Source organism: Equus quagga, chromosome 1 (genome assembly GCF_021613505.1).
Source record: "Equus quagga isolate Etosha38 chromosome 1, UCLA_HA_Equagga_1.0, whole genome shotgun sequence".
NCBI classification, from domain to species: domain Eukaryota; kingdom Metazoa; phylum Chordata; class Mammalia; order Perissodactyla; family Equidae; genus Equus; species Equus quagga.
Window position 1 is genome coordinate 178,204,958 of NC_060267.1, and position 20,017 is coordinate 178,224,974.

Sequence of the window (20,017 nt, forward strand, 5' to 3'; positions counted from 1 at the left end):
GTGAAAATTTATACTACCATAAAATTTATTTTAGAGAGATGAAATCAGTGAAAATGATGGTGTAAGACCTCTGAAAATTCTCTCCTTCATAAAAGGAAGGAGGAACCAGCAAGAATTTTTCAGAACTCTGGAAATTAATCAAAAACTTACAGCAATCGAGAGAGTATTTATTCAAGATGTGTGGCTGAATGTCAACAAAAAGAGCAAGTTTTGTGGCATTTTAACTTGCCCTATTCTCATCCCACTCTCCAGCTCCATGGTAGCCTGAAAAACCAACAGCTCATAATCACAGTGAAAACTAGCAGTTGGGAAGCCACCAGAGGGGGCAGAATGGGATTTGAATTCTTTCAGAATCTCATTCTCAGAGAACCGTGTCTCCTTAGAAGACTCCACTTGCAAAGCTGTCTTTATTTGACCTGCCTCTGAGCTCACACACTCCAGAGGTTCTTTTCCCCAAGGGATTTTGCCAAAAAAGTTGAGAGGCAATCATTTAACTTTGTGGCTGCCTGAGGCAATAAATGAAAGTTGGGGCAAATATAAGCTACTCAGAAAGCTTGAAAGGAAAATCTGGAGAATAAGCTGTTCATAAGAGCTTTGAAAAGCTGTGAGATATTCTTGGGAATCTAGAAGTCCACACCTATGTGGAGAGTTGGGAGTATGCCCAGGGCTGTGCACATGCTTAGGAAAGCCCTAAAGCCCTAAGCTCTCACATCAGGTTGAACCTGAGGCTCTGAAAAGGCAGTGAGTAAAGGCTAAGACAGAGTTGTCAAATTCCTGGCTGAATATGGAGGGTATGCCCTAATAAGCACAAAAGGCCCTTAGCAATAACTGGGAGACTTATTGGTTGCAGGCATTAAGGAAATCTTTGTCCAATCATTAGCTGACAACTGATCTAACTGATCAGGAACTTCAGTGGTCAAAAATGATGAAGAATATAGACCTCACAGAATTAGTTCAGAAAAGTCACTAAACAAACAGATAACAACAAAAAATAGTAACAGCAACACACCCTGGGTATAGGGGAGAATGTGATTTCCAGAGTTGAAATGTTATACCATTTAAAATGTTAAATTTTCACAAAAAATTTCAAGGCATGCAAGAAACAAGAAAATATGACCCATACACATGAAAAAACAATCAATAGAAACTGTCCCTGATGAAGCTCAAATGTTGTGTGTATGATATAAAGACTTTAAATCAGTTTTTAAAAATTTATTCAAGGAAGTAAAGGAAAGTACATCTGAAGAATTAAAGGAAAGTAGAGAATGATGTCTTGAAAAATAGATGGTATCAATAAAGAGACAGAAATTACAAAAAAGAAACACATAGAAATTCTAGAGTTGAAAAGGACAGTAACTGAAACGAAAAATTCATGAGAGGTGCTCAACATCAGATCTAAGGAGATGAAAGAAAGAATCATCAAACATTAAGACAAGTCAATTGATATTATCCAGTTTGAATGAAAAAAGAATGAACAGAACCTCAGAGACATGGGAAAAACCATCAAGTATATTAACATATGTACAATGGGAGCCTCAGAAGGAGAGGAGAGAAAGAGAAAGGGGCAAAAAAATACTTGAAGAAATAATGGCAGAAAACTTCCAAAATTGGATGAAAAACATTAATCTACACATCCAAGAAGCTCAACAAACTCCAAAGAAGCCCACACTTAGGTATATTAAAATATAACTGTTGAGAGATTTCAAGAGAGAATCTTGAAATCAACAAGAGAGAAGCAACTCATCACATACAAAGTATCTTCAATATGATTTACAGCTGATTTATCATCAGAATCCTTGGAGGCCAGAAAACAATTGGATGACATATTCAAAGTGCTGAAAGAAAATGTCGATCAACCAAGAATTGTATATTCAGCAAAGTTATCCTTCAAAAATGACAAAGACATTAAGACATTCTCATATTTAAGAAAATGAGACAATTTGTCACTAGCTAACTTGCTCCACAAAACTACAAAAAGGATACCTTTAGACTTTAATGAAAGAACAGTATATAGTGATCCAAATCCATATGAATAATTAAAGAGCACTGGTAACTGTAACCACAGAGCTAAATGGAAAAGAAAGTATAAATACACTTTATGTTTATAACTTTTTTCTCCCATGTCATTTAAAAGACAATTGCAAAGGCCGTAATTGTAAGTCTGTGTTGTTGGGCATACAATGTATAAAGATGTAATTTGTATGAGAGTATCAGCACATAAAAAGGGAGAGAGGAACATAGCAATATAAAAGCAAAGGTTTCATAAACTCTTGAAATTAAGTTGGTGTTAATCCAGACTGTTATAAATTAAATGTCAACTATAACCCCCAGGCAACCACTAAAAATAGCAACTCAAAATATAGTAAAATAAATGACAAAGGAATTAAAATGGTACATCAAAAAATATCTAAGACAAAAAAAGACAGCAATGCAGGAAGAGTGGAACAAAAACACATAAGACACAAAAAATAAATAGCCAAATGGCAGATATAAATCCTATCTTATCAGTAATCATGTTAAATTTAACCATTTAAATTAAACACTCCAATAAAAGGCAAAGGTGGCAGAATGGACAAAATAACATGATTTAACTATATGCTGTCTATAAAAGACACGTTAGATTCAGAGACACAAATAAGTTGAAAGTAAAAGGATAGAAAAAGATATACAATGTACCATATACCAAAAAGTAACCAAAAGTGAGCTAAAGTGACTATAATCACACCAGTCAAATAGATTTTAAAACAAAAAATTGTGATAGAGACAAAAGGGACATTTATAATGATAAAAAGATCAATCCACTTGGGAACTATAACAGTTATAAATATATATGAATCTAACAATAGAGTCCTAAAACGCATGAAGCAAAAACAGAATTAACGGGAGAAATAGACAATTCAAAAATACTAGCTGCAGGGGGCTGGCCCCGTGGCCGAGTGGTTAAGTTCGCGCGCTCCGCTGCAGGCGGCCCAGTGTTCCGTTAGTTCGAATCCTGGGCGCGGACATGGCACTGCTCATCAGACCACGCTGAGGCAGCATCCCACATGCCACAACTAGAGGAACCCACAACGAAGAATACACAACTATGTACCGGGGGACTTTGGGGAGAAAAAGGAAAAAAATAAAATCTTTAAAAAAAAAAAATACTAGCTGCAGACTAAATTATCTCACTTTCAACAATGGATACAGTGGGTAGAGAGAAGATCAATGGTGAAACAGAAGACTTGAACAACGCTGTAAACCAGTTAAACCCAACGGATACGAACAGTACAGTCTACCCAGCAACATCACAATGTGCATTCTTTTCTAGTATTTGTGGGTCATTACCCAGGATAGATCACGTGTTAGGCCATAAAACAAGCCTCAATGAATTGAAAAGGGTTGAAATCACAAATGAATGTTCCCCAACCACTATGGAATTAAATTAGAAATCAATAACAGAAGGAAATTTGAGGAATTTAAAATATGAGGAAATTAAATAATACATTCCATTGTGCCAAAGAAGAAATCACAAGGAAATTACAAAATACTTTGAGGTGAACAAAACAAAAACACTGCATACCAAAACTTACAAGAAGCAGCAAAAGTAGTTCCTAGAGGGAAATGTATACTTGTAAATGCCTATATTAAGAAAAGAAGGAAGATTGCAAGTCAATAAACCAATCTTCCATCCCTTCAAGGGTAAATACTTTCCATTAGCCCTGCTGGATATTTTGAGAATTTCTCAGACCTTCTATGGATATACCCACTCCGTGCTTCTTGTTCCCTCTTATGGCAGAATTCTTAAGCCTGTATGCCTTCTCTGGATTCTGCAATGCACCAGGCCAAGTGCTGATAGTCTCTCTTTTGTTTTCCCAAAGGATGGCACTACAGCTCAAGTGTGTGATCTCTCTCCGGTCTGCAGTTTTGGGTCTGCTTTCTGCATGTGGTCGCCAGCTATCTTCCATGGCTGGTTTTCACCATGGCCCTCAGGAAGGCACACAGGGAGCCTGCCATTGGGCATAGAGGGAAAGCAGGTGAGGCACATAGGGCGTTGGTAGTGCCTGTGGGCCAGTTTGGGTGATCCATTGGTGATCCCAACAGCTTATGGGCAAGCTTCTTCATGGAGTCCATGGCACAGTTGGTAGGATCCATGTCCCTTTAATGCCCTCTGTGAGTCCTATCTATTGCTCTCCCAGACTCTTCCTACCCCCAACTCATGGAGCTCCCAATGTAGTATTCTGGATGGGAAATGCACCTTTTTGGCAGTGTCTCACACAACTGGGGAAGCCAAATGCTCACTCATAGGCTCTTCCTTTCTCCTAGAGAAGAAATCACAGGCCAAGAAGGTTTCCTTTGGTCTGAAGCTGTGCTGGCTTGATTAGGGGGTGATGCAGGTAAAGTCAAGCTATTTCTCTTACCCACTCCATGCAAACCTATCTTTTTGCCCTCGCAGATTGCTGGAACTTCTCCTCTGGAAACCTGGACTTCCACAAAGGCTCTCTCATCCATCAGTGATTGTCAAAGTCAGTGTTCTCCAGGAGCTCCCAGACCAGACTTGAGAGGTACTGGAGCTGGCTCATGGGTCACTATAGGGCTAATAGCCAGGACCAAGGTCTGTCTGCCTATTACCAGTGCACATGTGGGCGAGACTCCTCCCAGGTCCCTTGGAGATCAGTGCTGGATCCCACAACTCCTACAAAGGCTTTTGTTCATGGATGGATGATGAAGTGTTCTTGTTAGGGGTGGGGGACAAAAATGAGAAACATCTTATGCCACCATGATACTGATGTCACTCCTCCTTGGCAGCCAAAACAATCTGGATAAAGAAAAACAAATTTAGACTATACTACAAAGCTGCAGTAATCTAGACAGTATGACGCTTGCATAAAGATAGACATATGAATCAGTGGAATAGAAACGAGGGTCCAGAAATAAACCAATACCTTTATTGGCAATTGATTTTGGACAATTGCGCCAAGACAACTCAATGAACAAAGAAAAGTCCTTTCAATGAATGCTGCTGGGACAACTGGATATTCACATGCAAAAGAAAGTAATTTAATCTCCACCTCACACTCTATACAAAAGTTAACCCTAAATGAGTTAGAAACCAAAAGGTAAGTGCTAAAACTATAAAAATCATAGAAGAAAAGAGAAGTATAAATCTTCATAATCTTGGATAAGGCAGTAATCTGTTAGCAATGACAAATAAAGCATAGAGACAAAAGGAAAAACAGATAAATTTGACTTCACCAAAACTGAAATCCTTTGAGCACAAAAGGACTCTATCAAAAAATTGAAAAGACAATCCACAGAATGGGACAAAAGATTTGCAAATATATATTTGATAAGAGTCTAGTTCCAGATTATATGAAGAACTCTTACAAATCATCGATAAAAAGAAATATAATCTGATTTAAAAATGAGCAAAGAATTTTAATAGACCTCTCTTCAAAGAAAATATACAAATGGGCAATAAGCTCATGAAATATGCTCACATCATTAGTGATCAGGGAAATGCAATTCCAAACCACAATGAGATACCATTTTATACCCACTGGGGTGGCTATAATTTTAAAAAACAAGAAAAGATGAGCCAACTCTGTTGCCAAGTGGTTAAGTTCATGGACTCCTCTTTGGCTGCCCAGGGTTCACTAGTTGGGATCCTGGGTGCAGACCTACACACTGTTCATCAAGCGATGCTGTGGCGGCATCCCACATAGGAAAACTAGAATGATGTACAACTAGGATATACAACTATTACTGGAGCTTTGGGGAGAAAAAAAAAGAGGAAGATTGGCAACAGATGTTAGTTCAGGGCCAATCTTCCTCAACAAAAAAGCACACCTTTAAAAAACTGAACAAGAAAAGAAAATAACAAGCTTGGATGAGAATGTAGAGAGATAGGGACTCTTATATACTGCTGATGGGAATGTAAATTGTATAGCTTCTTTAGAAAATAGTTTGGCAGTTCCTCAAAAAGTTAGACATGGATTTACCTTATGACCCAGCAATTCCATTCTTAGGTTTATATCCAGGAGAATTGAAGACACATGCCCACACAAAAATATGCACATAAATGTTCATGGTAGCATTATTTATAATAGCCCAAAAGTGTGAAGAACCCAAATGTCCATCAACTGATGAATAGATAACAAAATGTGATATATCAACAGAATGGAATAATATTTGGTCATAAAAATAATGAAGAACTGATACTTTGCTACAACATGGATGAACCTTGAAAACATGACATAAGAGGAAGGTGTCAGACGCAAAAGGTCGCGTAGTTTATGATTCTATTTATAAGAAATGTACAGAAAAAGCAAATCAGAAAAATAGAAAGTAAATCAGCAGTTGCTCGGATGGGTGAGTTGGGTGGGAGCTTGGAGAGTGGTTGATAATGGGTACAGTGTTTCTTTTAGGAGAAACAAAAATGTTCTAAAATTCGGTTTGGTTATGGTCGCACAAATCTGTGAATATACTAAAAACGGATTCAATTGTATGCTTTAAACGGGTGAATTTTATAGTATGTGAATTGCATGTCAAAAATATAAAGAATTTTAATGAAAGAATTAAAATAATATTTCTAATGTGAAGAGGGAAAATAAATATGAATAAGAAACAAAAGAGAAGATGCTGGAAAGAATCAGTCGACTTAGTCTAGAGTGGAATAAGGATTAGCAAACATTTGGATGGGACCAAACATCCTGCAAGGAGAATAAGAATGGGATTCAAGTAGCTGTCCCTGATACTTAGGTTGAATGCATTCTTGGTCACATAAGGCTCTCTCATTATATTCAAGAGATAATTTTAGGTTTTGTAATCCCTTTTCCAACAAAGGGTTATACGATCTATCAATTTTGATCTCCTTTTGCACTTGGAGTCAAGAACATTGACAATGAGGCAAGCTGTCCAATCAAATTCCAAAATGTACTGCAAGGTCATGGTAATTAAATCCCTGTGGTTTTGGTTAATATATTGATCAATGAAAATCTAAAGAATGGACCCATGTATTTATGCCATTTTAGATCATGATAAAATGGCAACTAAATTAATGGGGAAAAGATGAAGTATTCTTTAAGGGGATTAGGACAACTGACTCTCCATTAAAAGGAAACAGTATGCTTGATTCCCACCTCACATCAAATACAAAAGTATACTCCTATTCCTGATGGCTTAATGATAGAAATGGATTTCTAAAAGAATTTTTAAATTTAAATGTTTGCCTGTTTCTGCAGTCACTCTGATAAGTAGCTCTGGGAAAACAGGAACCAGAAGATTTATGAAAATTCCCTCCTACTCCACACCTTTTCCCTAGGACCTGTAATAATGTGTTTATAGCGAGACTTACATGAGTAAATCGGGGCCCTTGAGTTTTTTCCTAAATAATTAATCCACAGAAGATTTTAGAATTTAAAAGTTTAGGTAAGTTAAATATTAGTTGGAGTGTTTCTTATAGTACTTAATATCAGTAATAACATCCATCTCAATCACTAATCTAAATGATCTTTTAGACTTTTCTTTTTCAAGAAAATAAACAATCTTCTTAAGGGACAACCCACCATAGCTCTCTCCTGAGGTTTTGCCTAAGCATCATTCTACATGATGACATTTTTAAAGAAGTTGCCAAGTTGTAAACCATCTGAAAAATTATATACCGCAAGTTGGACAATGGTTGTTTAAATGTTGATGTCAAAGGCAATCTGTAGAATCTTCTTTTCTCTATTTTTAAATTTACTAAAGTAAATATAAAAATATAAACACCAAAAGTGAAAAGCAGTAAACTTTAAGTGACTGTATGAGAATCTCTGATTTTCAGAGTCAATTTGACAACAACAACTTTAAAAGGGTCTTTATTGATCATTTCTTAGAAATGAAGGAAAATTCTACAAGTCAAGTGTTTTGGGGAAAAGAATATTCAGAGTGAGTAACAAGATGTTTTTTAAAAAAGTGATTTATTATCATTTTTAAAAATCTGTAAATCATTGGTATAAAGTATTTGCACATTTTTCTCAATATCAACACAATGGAACTATTTATTATTATAATATTCTGAAGTAGAAAAAATAAAATTTTATCCACTTCTTTTAATTTATAATTTCACAAACTAAAAGAGAGGTTGATAATGGTAGGTGGTCCTTGCTCTCCTCGGTATTATTTTAAGTGAAACCAGTGCATATTGAACTGGGTGCTTGCTTTGCCCTGTAACCAATCTTGGATGCCACGGAAACATGTGAATCGAGGACAGGTTCCCACACATGCATTTTCATCAGCGTGGTACCGTGCAAAAGTGAGGACTGCCTATACTGGCTTTTTGGGTAGATTCCACAATGATTAAAATTAAAAGACCATCATCAACCATGTGATCTGGGCAAGCTGTTCAAATATTGCTTTCTCATCAGCTATGTTACCTGATTTCTGAGATATTTTTGCTAAAGTGGCTGAAGGGGCTTGAAAAAATTCACACATATTCTAAGATTCACTCCCATGGAAACTTGCACCCATAATCTTGAAAAGTTATATAATTTAAAAAACTACAGGGTGTGTGTGTGTGTGTGTATTGTATGCGCATGCACATGTGTATTTTACCTTATTTCATCTCCTAGGGTCACATGGTGCTCAGAGAAAACTCCTGTTAGGAATTCAGTCATAGCCATTTTTGAGGTAAAGCTTTTCAGGAACCAGGTTCTATAGTTGCATATAAATATTAAAGTTATTTTATGATAATTGATTTTTGAGTGATATGCGTTTAGTAAATTCATACAAGGAGGCAGAGATAGCCAGCTAGTGTTTCTGAGTTCTTGTTATACCAGACACCGACGTCAAAACATGTCAATAACATCAATTAGGACTTACCAAATGTCTGAATTTCACTTTTTAAAACACAAACATTCTCCATAATGAGTTATTAGAATGTCAGCATTCTTTGTCCTTGCAGATTCATGCTATTTAATTCAGCTCTTGGAAGACATTAAACCAAGCAGAATTAACTATAAAAAATTTTCTGAATCATTTAATAATGTAAATTTGAAGTAACAAGGGTAAACAATTGTACACAAACATGATATGAAATACAGACTGCCCCAGGGCTCTCACCTGGTGAAAATCCCCACCAAGGGTTAGAATTATTCTGTCCTTGAGTATTCGTTTGTTTTCAAACTTCCTATAAACAGAATCATATATTATTTACTATTCTTTCGACATGTTTTCATTCATCATTGTATATGTGATATTACGTTCTTGCAAACAGCAGTATTTCTTCATTGCAGTGTAGAATTCCATTGTATGAATGCACAAGAATTTTGGTGTAGGTATTCTACTGTGGATAGGTATTTGTGCTGTTTCCAGTTTTTTATTATTATGAATAACATCACTATAAACATATTTTGTTGGAAACGAGCACTCATCTTGCTTGTTGTATACTCAGTAGTTGCAGTGCTGGGTCATAGGTATCAATATGTTCAGCCTTAGTAGATACTGCCAGCTTTCCAATGCGGTTCTACCTAATTACATTCCCACCAGCATGTGTAAAGCTTCCAGTTGCCCCCCATCTCACTTGTTTTAATCAAGTCCAGTCTATCATTTTATCAGTCTTCTCTGGTTAGTGCTTATTGGATCACTGTTTAAGAAATCTTTGTCTATCCCTGAATATATTCTCCTAGATTTTATTCTAGAAATTGTGTTGTTTTACCTTTCACATTTAGGTCTAGAATCAATCTCAAAATAATTTTTGTGTATATGGTGGTCAAGATTTACTTTTTGCATAAGGATATACAATTGATGCAGCGCCATATACTGACAAGACCGTTCTTTCATCACTACACTGCCATTGCAATTTTGCTTTAGTCAGATTACTGTGTATGTGTAACTCAGTTTCTTGGAATCTATTTTGTTCCATTGGTTAATTTGTCTACCTTGCACCAACAGAACACTGTCTGAATCAATATAGCTTGTAGGAATCTCAACGTCTGGTACTCAAAAAATATTTCTTTGGATATTTCAGATCTTTTGTATTTCTCTGTAAATTTTGGAATCAACTTGCCAGCTTACACATACACAAAAAATTGCTGGGATTTTAATTAAGATTGCATAGAATGTGGACAGAAATGACATCTTAATGAAAATGAGTCTTCTATTCAATGAATACGGTGTTTTATTGTAAATTGAAAAATGGTGTTTTAATTTCCTAATTGTTATTAGTTTATAAACATTCAATGTAATTTATATATTTACCAGTGACCTTACTAAACTCCATTATTTCTTTTAGTAGTTCACAGATTTTTGCACAAATGATTATTATATCTGCAAGTAATGACAGCTTTCTCCTTACTTTCGGACTACGTTTTTCATTTATTTTTCTTCCTTATTGCACTAGCTAGGAACTTCAATAGGATATTGACTAGAAGAGGTTAGGGTGAACACCCTCATCTTGTTTCCAGTTGCAGGAGGAAAGCGTCCAGTATTTTACCATTGTGTTGGATGTTAGCTGCAGACTGTCATTTTTTTAGATGCCCTTTATTAGACCAAGGAAGATACCCTCTATTCCTAGTTTCCTGAGCGTCTTTATACTAAACAGATGTTGGATTTTATCAAATGATTTTTCTGCACCTATGAAGTTAATTGTATGATTTTAGATGATAAGAGTGGTGATGTATACTGATTCACGACCCAATGTTGAACCAATCTTGAATTCCTGGAATAAATCTCGCTTGAATTATTTTGTTGGGGGTTTTTGCCTCTGTGTTCATGAAAGAATTTGGCCTCAGTTTTCTTTTCTTGCAAAGTTGTTGTGTGATCTTGGCATCAGGGTTACCCTGGTCTCATAAAACAAGTCGGAAATTGTCCCCTTCTTTCTCTATTTTCTGAAATAGTTTGTGCAAGATTGACATTATTCGGGTTATTTTGTCCTCAAATATTTGCGAGACTCACCAGGGAGGCTACCTAGGCTGGAAGCTTCTGCATGTGTCTGAGAAGGCTTTAAATTGAGAATTCGATTTCTTTAACAAACATGGCTATTTAAATTTTCTATTTAGTTTTATGCAAGTTGTGTTTTTCCAGAATTTATGTCATTTCTTCAAACATCTTAGCATAAATGTGTTCATAATATGTTCTCTTGTTATTGAGCTATAATTCACATAAATTCACCATTTTAAAGTGTACAATTGAGTGGTCTTTAATATATCTACAAGGTTGTACAACCATCACTGGTACTAATGCCAGAACATTTTCACCAGCCCAAAAAGAAACCCCACACCTGCAGTCACTTTCCATTCCCCCTCCTCCCAGCCCCAGGCAAAGAGTAATCTGCTTTCCGTCTCTATAGATTTGCCTATTCTGGACATTTCACATTAATGGAATCATATACTTTGTGGCCTTTCGTGCCTGGCTTCTTTCACTTAGTGCAATGTTTTCAAGGTTGATCTGTGTTGTAGGATGTATCAATATGTTCTTCTTTTTTATGACTCACTAATATTCCATTTATGGATACACCACATTTTGTTGCACCATTCATCAGTTCATGGAGATTTGAGTTGGTTCCACTTTTTGGTTATTATGAGTGCTGTTGCTATGAACACTTGTGTAGAAGTTTTTGTATGAATACCTGTTTTCAATCCTCTTGGGTATATATACCCATGAGTATAATTGCTAGGTCACATGGTAATACTATGTTTAACGTTTTGAGGAACTGTCAAACGGTCTTCCAAAGCAGCTGCACCAGCAATGTATGAGGGTTCCAATTTCCCTACATTCTCACCAGCACTTGTCATTTTCCATTTTTTTTTTCAATAGCCATTCTAGTGGTTGTAAACTGGTATCTCATTATGGTTTTGATTTGCAGTTCTCTCATGGCTAGTGATGCTGAGCATCATGATATGTTCTTATTGTATTTTCAGTGTCTGTACAATGTAGTGATGTCCCTTTTCATTTCTCAGATGCTTATTTTGTGTTTCCTTCTACTTGTGCATTATCAGTCTTGCTAGAATGTTATCAGTTTTGTGAATCTTTTCAAAGGACACATTTTTAGCTCTGTCAATTTTCTCTGTTATATATTTGCTTTCTCTTTCTTATTTCCTGAATTCTCTTATTTCTTTGGATTCAATTTACCATTTTTATAGTTTCTTGAAATGGAAGTGTAGATCCTTTATTTTCAAGCTTTCTTATGTACTAATATATGCATTAATGCTCAAATTTCCCTCCAAAGCATTGCTTTAGCTGCATCTCCCCAAGATTGATATATTGTATTTTCAATACCATTTAGCTAAAAATATTTTCTAACTTCTATTCTGATTTCTTTTTTGGCCTGTGAGTTATTTGGAAGTTTGTTTCTTAATCCAAATGTTTAGGGATTGTCATTTGTTTTTCTACAGCTGACTTCTAGCTTATTTTCACTTTTGTCAGAGAATATATTTTACATGATTTAAATCCTTGGAAATTTGTTTAGACAACGTAAATGCCAAATGTAAAGAAGTCTCAAAAATACCTAGAAGTTAATAGTCACCCTCTTATAGTTCAAGAGCTGGACCTAAAGAAATGTCTTTTCATTTTTTTCCTTACCTCTTTCTTACATAGTTAAATGAAAAATATCACTTAGAAACATAACCATCATGAAAACTGTGCACACGCTCTGTGTATCTGTATGTATATCACCACTCCATAACAGGTCCTACGGTGTTGGTATCACTTAAGCAAATTGGAATTATTGAAAAGATGAGTGCAGATTACTCTCATTTGACAAAGTAACAAACACATCTGAACTTTGGCAAGTGAGTGGAAATTCTTCCTATGTGATCCATCACTGCCACGATTCTGTCAAACATGGACGTGCATTGGGACACAGATCCCTAATTTGCACTTTGAAATTCCATTTTATTTATAGCTATACTTCCTGGTGTACACTGGCTCACAAAATGTGTCCTCAGGCCATTTGAATTTCTGTCTTGCCCATTTTGTCAACAACTATACTGCTTTTGGAATAAGAAACAATGCATTACTCTTTACATTCTTTGTTTTCACATTGACGCATACGGTGGAAGAGGCCGTAACAACACCATCCAGCACTGTCACTGACAGTATCTCCCAGCTTCAAACAGCGCAGAGCAATGAAAAGAATACAAGTAAAAGAGAAAGGCCACCTACACTCGCTGACTTTTATAACCTTGAACAAGGTAATCAACACTGTAATCCTATTTCCTCATTTGAATGACAAAAAATAAATCACATTGCAAGGTAACAGAATCTTCAAAGGAATAATTTAAGTACTTCCTAGATTGTCTTTCACATGGGTGGTGCTCACAAAACATAAATTACTTCCTCCAAACACATCCTGACTTCTCTTACATGGTATCCTGAGTTCATTGATAGTCGAAGTGTACCCCAATGGGGCAAGCAAGACTGAGAACTGCATTCCACTTTTCAGGTTAGGTTAGGTTATGCTGTAGTAACAAATGACACCAAAATCTCAAAGGCTTAATATAACAAAGGTTATTTCTATGTCTCGCTACATGTTCAGCACAAGTCTGCAGAGGGCCTGTTGTTGACTATGCATGTCTAATATTAAAGCTTAGAGACAAACTAGTGCAATCTTATCATATGTTCAGAAGAGAGGAGATCTGAAATATTTGTGGCAGCCCTAATGACTAGCACAGTGTTCCTCATGGCCTATATTTCAGCTCTGTTAAAAGTAGTCAGAAGCATCCCATTACACAGCCACAAGTATGCCTAAAATGGAACAGACTAACAAAACCATATATTGGAGTGGATTTGAAACAACCAGAACTCTCATACTTTGTGCTGGCGGGAGTATAAAATGACACAACTTTGGAAAGATGTTTGGCAATTGATTAAAAAGTGGAATACACATCTACCTTTTGACCCTGCAATTCCAGACCAAGAGAATTGAAAACGTATGTCCACAGAAACCCTTGTACAAGAATGTTCATTCAGATTTATTCGTAAGAGCCAAAATCAGCCTGGATGTCCATCAACAGGAGTATAGATAAACAAACTGTTGTCGATTCCAACAATGAACACTAACCACAATAAAATGGAACAAACCACTGATACCTCTAACAACGTGGATAAATATGAAAATGTTGCACTGAGTGGAAGAAGCCAGAAACAGAGAGCATTCTGTCCGTTCCATGTATATACAGACCCAGAATAGGCAAAACTAACTCATGATGATAGAAATCAAATCAGCATATGCATCTAGCTTTGAGGGAGGTGGAAACTGACCGCGAAAGGGCACAAAGAAACGTTTTTGATTGACGGAAATGTTCTGCGTCTTAAGTGAATGTGTACACATTTGTCAAAACTAATTGAACCATTCACTTAATACTTGAGCATTTTACATTTTATTCACTTAATACTTGAGCATTATGTGTTAATCACCAGACTTTTTAAAAATTAAAAAGTATTCAGAGAACATTTCAGTCACACAATTTTTAATAGTACTTTATTTGACAAACCTAATACTGTTTGTTAGCCATTTCAGGACATTCTGTTTGACCCAGATTTTTAAAGTAATGTTTTACTGAGAAGCTTTGGGACACAATTTCACTTTAAACTGAAAATTACTAAAAACATCAACATTACTCTGATAATATTCCAAGACAATAACATTTTCAGGTGCCATATTTTAAAGTCTGTTAAATTTAACACATTTTAGACTATTTTGGGTGTTTGTTCAAATTTTTTAAATAAAGAAACTATATTGAAAGAAAAGCATTAAACCCCCTAGACACTGACATCTGGTGGAGCGTTTCCATTCTTTATTTCACCGGTTACACAGCTCTTTAAGTATTTAGCAGCAGCTCTGAGGATAAAGCCCGAGCTTTGGAGAAACATAGACATATCATCTAACTTGCTGTTAAGCAAGATTACTAATTACTCTCAGCTTTTTTCTCGCTTGCTAGTCAATATAAAAAGCATCAAAAATAGTGTCTGGCACGTGATATAAACTTAATAAATGTCAGTTTCATTCTTGCACGTGGAGCACCCTTAATAACTGTGTTTTCTTCCTCCTCCTCCTTCCTGACCTTTTCGTAAAATATGACAAGTAGTGGGTGGGGGGGGGGGGGATGACAAGTAGGAGGGAAGGGCTTATGTATGAGGTTTTTTAAAACCGTCTTTTCCGGTTGTATTCACATCTGTTACCTAATACACTTTAGTATTAACAATAACAACAAATGTAAAAATCATAAAAAAAATTTCTGTTGCATAAATCAGTTCTAAATAATTTTTAAGCTTATAAATTTAAGCCTAGATGAATTTTTAGTCACATAGAGTTTGCGTCTTTTCTATAATTATTGGAGAATTCCAGATACTAATTTCCTGACGAGGGAAAGACCAAGTAAAGAAGCTCAGGGCAGCTGCGGACACGGCCGCTGGGGAAACGTGGCTGCTGCGACCCGTGGCATCTAACCTGACGGATGTACTTTCTCATCTCTCCAGAGCAAGTGGGAGAAGCAAGTCCTTGAGTGCATGCCCGTGACAGCTTTCTTCTTTGTCCAACGTTCTTTCAAGCTGTTTGATCTGATGAAAATTATGCCTGGGATCTAATCAGTTCTTTATGTTTTTAACATGCCTCAATTTGGGATTTTTGTTCTGACATTGCCTTATAATGAGAGCCTAATCTGGGAGAAATTTGACAGAAGAGGTGGTATGTTTCATTATCCTATTAGGTCGTACATGATTTGGAATTTTCCTATTATTGGAGTCGTTAACTTTGATCACTTGATTAAGGGGGCTGCTGTCAGTTTTTTCTTTTATTTTTTTCACTGTACGGTTGTTCTTTTATCCTTATCATTAATAACTATTTTGTGAGGAAATACTTTGTGATATAAATATTCTATTCCTCCTCAAACTTTCACTCATAGTTTTAGCATCCAGTGATATTTTTTGGCTGAATTAATTATTATCATGATTGCTGTTTAATTGTGATTTTTCTACTTCTATTAATTCTTCTACATTTATTAGTTGACATTCTATGAAGGAAAACTTTTGTCTTCTTACTTATTTATTTATGTTAGCATGGACCCATGGATTCTTATTTTATTCCATTGATTATAACCCACTATTGTCAACCTTATCCTCAAATTGTCCCAAATTTGGTCAGTGGGAACCTCGTCAAGCTGACTCCTGTGTCCTTTTGACATGACCCTATCATTCATTGCGACTTCCATGCTTTCTGACACAAAACAATGTTCCAGGCTCATCTTGTGCTTTCCCTTCTCCAGTTCCAGAGTTCCAGCTCATTTAATGAACAGTGTTAGATAGAAATCAACATCTGGGTGATAGATACGCTCATTATTATTGGGGTGTTGTTATTCTATGACAAAGCTGGGGAACATGTATTGTTTATATACATACATTTATAACCACATTTATCTCCACATTGAAAACCATCAATTCTTTTCACATTTGAACCTCAAACCACAGGTGTTATATAATGTTCCCACTTTCCATATTTAAAACTCTCACTTCTGACAATGACAAACCTGACTCATTAATTTAGTTTTGGTTCAATTCCCCCTGTGTGCAAGAAATGTCCCATTGTTACCACTGCCCTTCGTCCCTGTGCCTCTCCTCTCTCTCGTGGATTCTGACACCTCACGTTGAAGCCCTGCATCCACCACTGCCCTCCTCTGCCAACGCGTTGTCACCTGCTCCAATACCCTGCACCAGGCCGAGGCCACCAGCACCCACAGGGCACCCTCCTCACACTGCTCGGGCCCCACCACTCCACTCTAGGAAGAGGATACCCTCACTGAAAAGCCAAGTGATTCCAAGGCACTTATAGTAGTCCAGGTCCTCCAAGAAGCAGACGCTAAGACTGGATTAAATACATAAGGATTTTATTCAAAGAAACGCCTGCGTGAGAGAAAACAGGGAGGTAGCCAGACAAGCCTCAGAGAGCCCCGGAGTACAAACAGGCCTGACTCCAAGTGCAAAGAAAAAGACAAGACAGGTTAGGTGGAAGTGTCTAAGGAAGGTTCAGCAAACCCACGAAGGGGTCCTTGAGCCAAAGTAGACCATCAGAGAGGTCTTGTGAAAAACTCCCAGAAACCTTTCTACCTCAACATCCATCCGTGCCAGTCTCCATCTTTGGGTACAAAGAGCCTGTCAGAAGTGTGGGATGAGCACAAAGGAGTGGATGGAATTCAGAGCCCAGCATCTGAGGGCCCTCAGCAGATTCACCCCTGTAATTGGAGGAGCATGATCTACATCCTCATGGCCACCTGAACACTAAGATTTTTTCCCCTTATTTAATATTACTAGTCAGAACCACAACAGAACGAACTTGCATATACATTGAGTGTACCAGTAAGAAGATATCATTGGCTAAACCACTGGGCCTTTATTTTTCCTTCAAAACTCAGAAACAAAGTACCACATTAAGCTAAGCTCCTTTTGATATAAAGAAGATTTTTGGAAGTGTGTCCTTTAGGAGCTTTCTGTAGAAGAGTTATTGTGTAAGTATAGTTATCGCTTATCAAATCACTTGACCACGTGTCTGGTATTCTGAGGCAATGTTGAAAATGGGCAATGAACAGGTCATTCTAAGAGAATGAACACCTTTTTGGCAAATATATTCCTTATTTGTGGCTCACAGCATTTCAGAACTTTAATTTTTCATTCAGTATGTTTCTACATTTTTTAAAATGTTGAATCAAACTGTCTTAAATAAACAAAGAACATGTAGTTCACATTTGAGAAAATGCAGGATACAAGGAGGGCATCATGGCAATAGAGATCTATTTTCTATTAGACAGTTTTATTGAGCAGTTATAGACATAACTCCTGGCCTTACGGCGACAATTCAGCATTTCATACTCTCCTGGATATTATCTTTGCATTTAATCCTCACATTTGAACATGAGTTTGGGTGGAGGCCATCTGTTTAAACTTCATAAGCTCAGCTTAAATTTGGCATAATGCTGAAAAGACCTGTGGTCCCTAAATACACAAAAATGTTACACAGAGAGTATAGCAAGAAATTGTAGAGAGAGATATAAAACTAGACACCTGCAGCAAATAGATCAAGATGTGAAGAAAAATTACACACTCGTAATGATTTTATGATGAAAGTTTGAAATCTGAGTTTCACAAATATCCCTGAAATTTAGGATACACCTAAAGAAGTGGGAGAAATGCACAGGAGGAAAGAAGTTAAGAAAAGAAAACCCAAGATCCAAGCACTATTAGTGTGATAAAGATGTAAAACTATTTTTTAAAACATATATGGTTGACAATCCTTCAACATTTTACAAATATGTGTGGAATGCTTACTATGTGGTGGACACTGTGTCTACAAGCTCAAAATGCTGCTCAAAATGGCAACCCGTAGTCACACGTATTTACTGAGCACTTGAAATGTGGCTACTTCAAACCGAGGATATACTCTAGCATAAAATACACACCGGGTTTCAGAGATTTAGGATGAAAAGAGTGAAAGCAAATTATCTCATTGCTGATTTTACACTGATTATATGTCAAAATGATAATATTTTGGATATATTGAATTAAATAAAATATATTATTAATATTAATTTAATCTACTTTTTCATGCTTTTCTAATGTGGATACTGGACAATTTTACAATACATATGTACATCTCATTATATTTCTATTGGGAAAAATGTGATATGGACTATTGTGACACATATTCATGACATATACTATCAGTCTATCTTCCCCTCCTTTTTGGCGCCTGGTAGGAAGGCACTACCTCACTCCCTTTGAAGTTAAGTGTGGCCAAGAGGCTTTCTTTGATCAAAGAATTACGAGGAGAAGCGGAAAGTCTTACTTCCCAAAAGAGGCCTTAAGAGTCAGTGTGTGTTTCACTTCCCAGCTGCTGTTGCTACAGAAACAGATGTTGTAACAGGCCTCTGTCTTGCTGGCAGCCAGGTGACTGAGATCAGAGCCCCTCCACCCCCGGTGCAGGCATGTAGCTTGAGTCAGATATAAACTTTTAAAGTTTTAAGCCACTAAAGTCTAGAGTTGCAGCTTAACTTGGCGTCCAGTATTTCCCAATCTTGAGGATACATCAGAATCACCTGGGAGCTTCGTCAGACCACAGACTGCCTGTCAACAAGTTCCACGTGATGCTCAGCCTCCTGGTCTGGAGACCACATTTTGAGAACACTGGCCTGGCCTATCCTGACCGGTAGGTGCTATCAAACTTGGGGCTGAGTACCAGTTTAAAGAACCCCTACACAATCGTTGATAATGATTCCAACATTATTGCTTATCCAAATATATTAGTGAGATAAACGTCAGCACATCTATGTTGTGAGAAATTAAGATCATGGATTACACAAGTTTTTCTTTTTTAATTACAACGTACTTTTACTCACACTATTCTGTCTCATGTACTGTCTACATCAATACAATACATTTTCTACTTATCACTTTCCTTTGACAACCTATTAGAAAACGCGGGAGTTATATTGTATTCTAATAAGACGAGTAACACAATTTATAGCTTGGCTTCTAAAAAGAATTCCTGTTAGATGGTGTCTGACAAACTCTGGAATTTATTTACTGACCAAAAAAGAAGTGAAACTAATTAACTTGTGCTAAAGTAATTTTAATAAAAAACTAACCTGGAATCCAATGAAGCTTCTCTTCACGTCCATAAGGATAATGACATTACTTTCCAGCTATTTTCAAGCTGGGAAATGAGAACAAAGATACTTGAGACTATCCACTGCTTATAATTGACTAATGTGAAAAAACACAGAGGAGGCACAGACACAAATGCTAAACACGCAGGTGTCTCACTCTCAGAGTTGGGGGGCAGGACGATGCCCAATGGAAAACAACCAGCCACATGCAAGTAAAAAGCAACTGCTTAAATGTCATTGTACACCCTGTGCTCATATCTCATTCCTAATACCATTCTCCAATTTCTCCTTGGAGAAACGGCTGATTGTAGGACTGGGGCAAAATGAGTCAGCAGCGTCTCAAAGTGCCAAAAAGTAAGAAAGTGCACAAAAAACAAAACAATGGTGGTGGTGATATGTCAAAA

General features: G+C 36.7%; 1 long non-coding RNA gene across 1 annotated transcript; it reads right to left on the minus strand.

The window, feature by feature from the left end:
* Window positions 1–3,064: 3,064 nt before the first annotated feature.
* On the minus strand, window positions 3,065–19,739 carry LOC124249865 (uncharacterized). The gene is made up of 4 exons (XR_006891476.1): window positions 19,593–19,739; window positions 9,082–9,148; window positions 8,575–8,673; window positions 3,065–4,798 (listed from the first exon to the last, which is right to left on the minus strand). It is a non-coding gene; the product is annotated as an uncharacterized LOC124249865 (long non-coding RNA).
* Window positions 19,740–20,017: the final 278 nt, after the last annotated feature.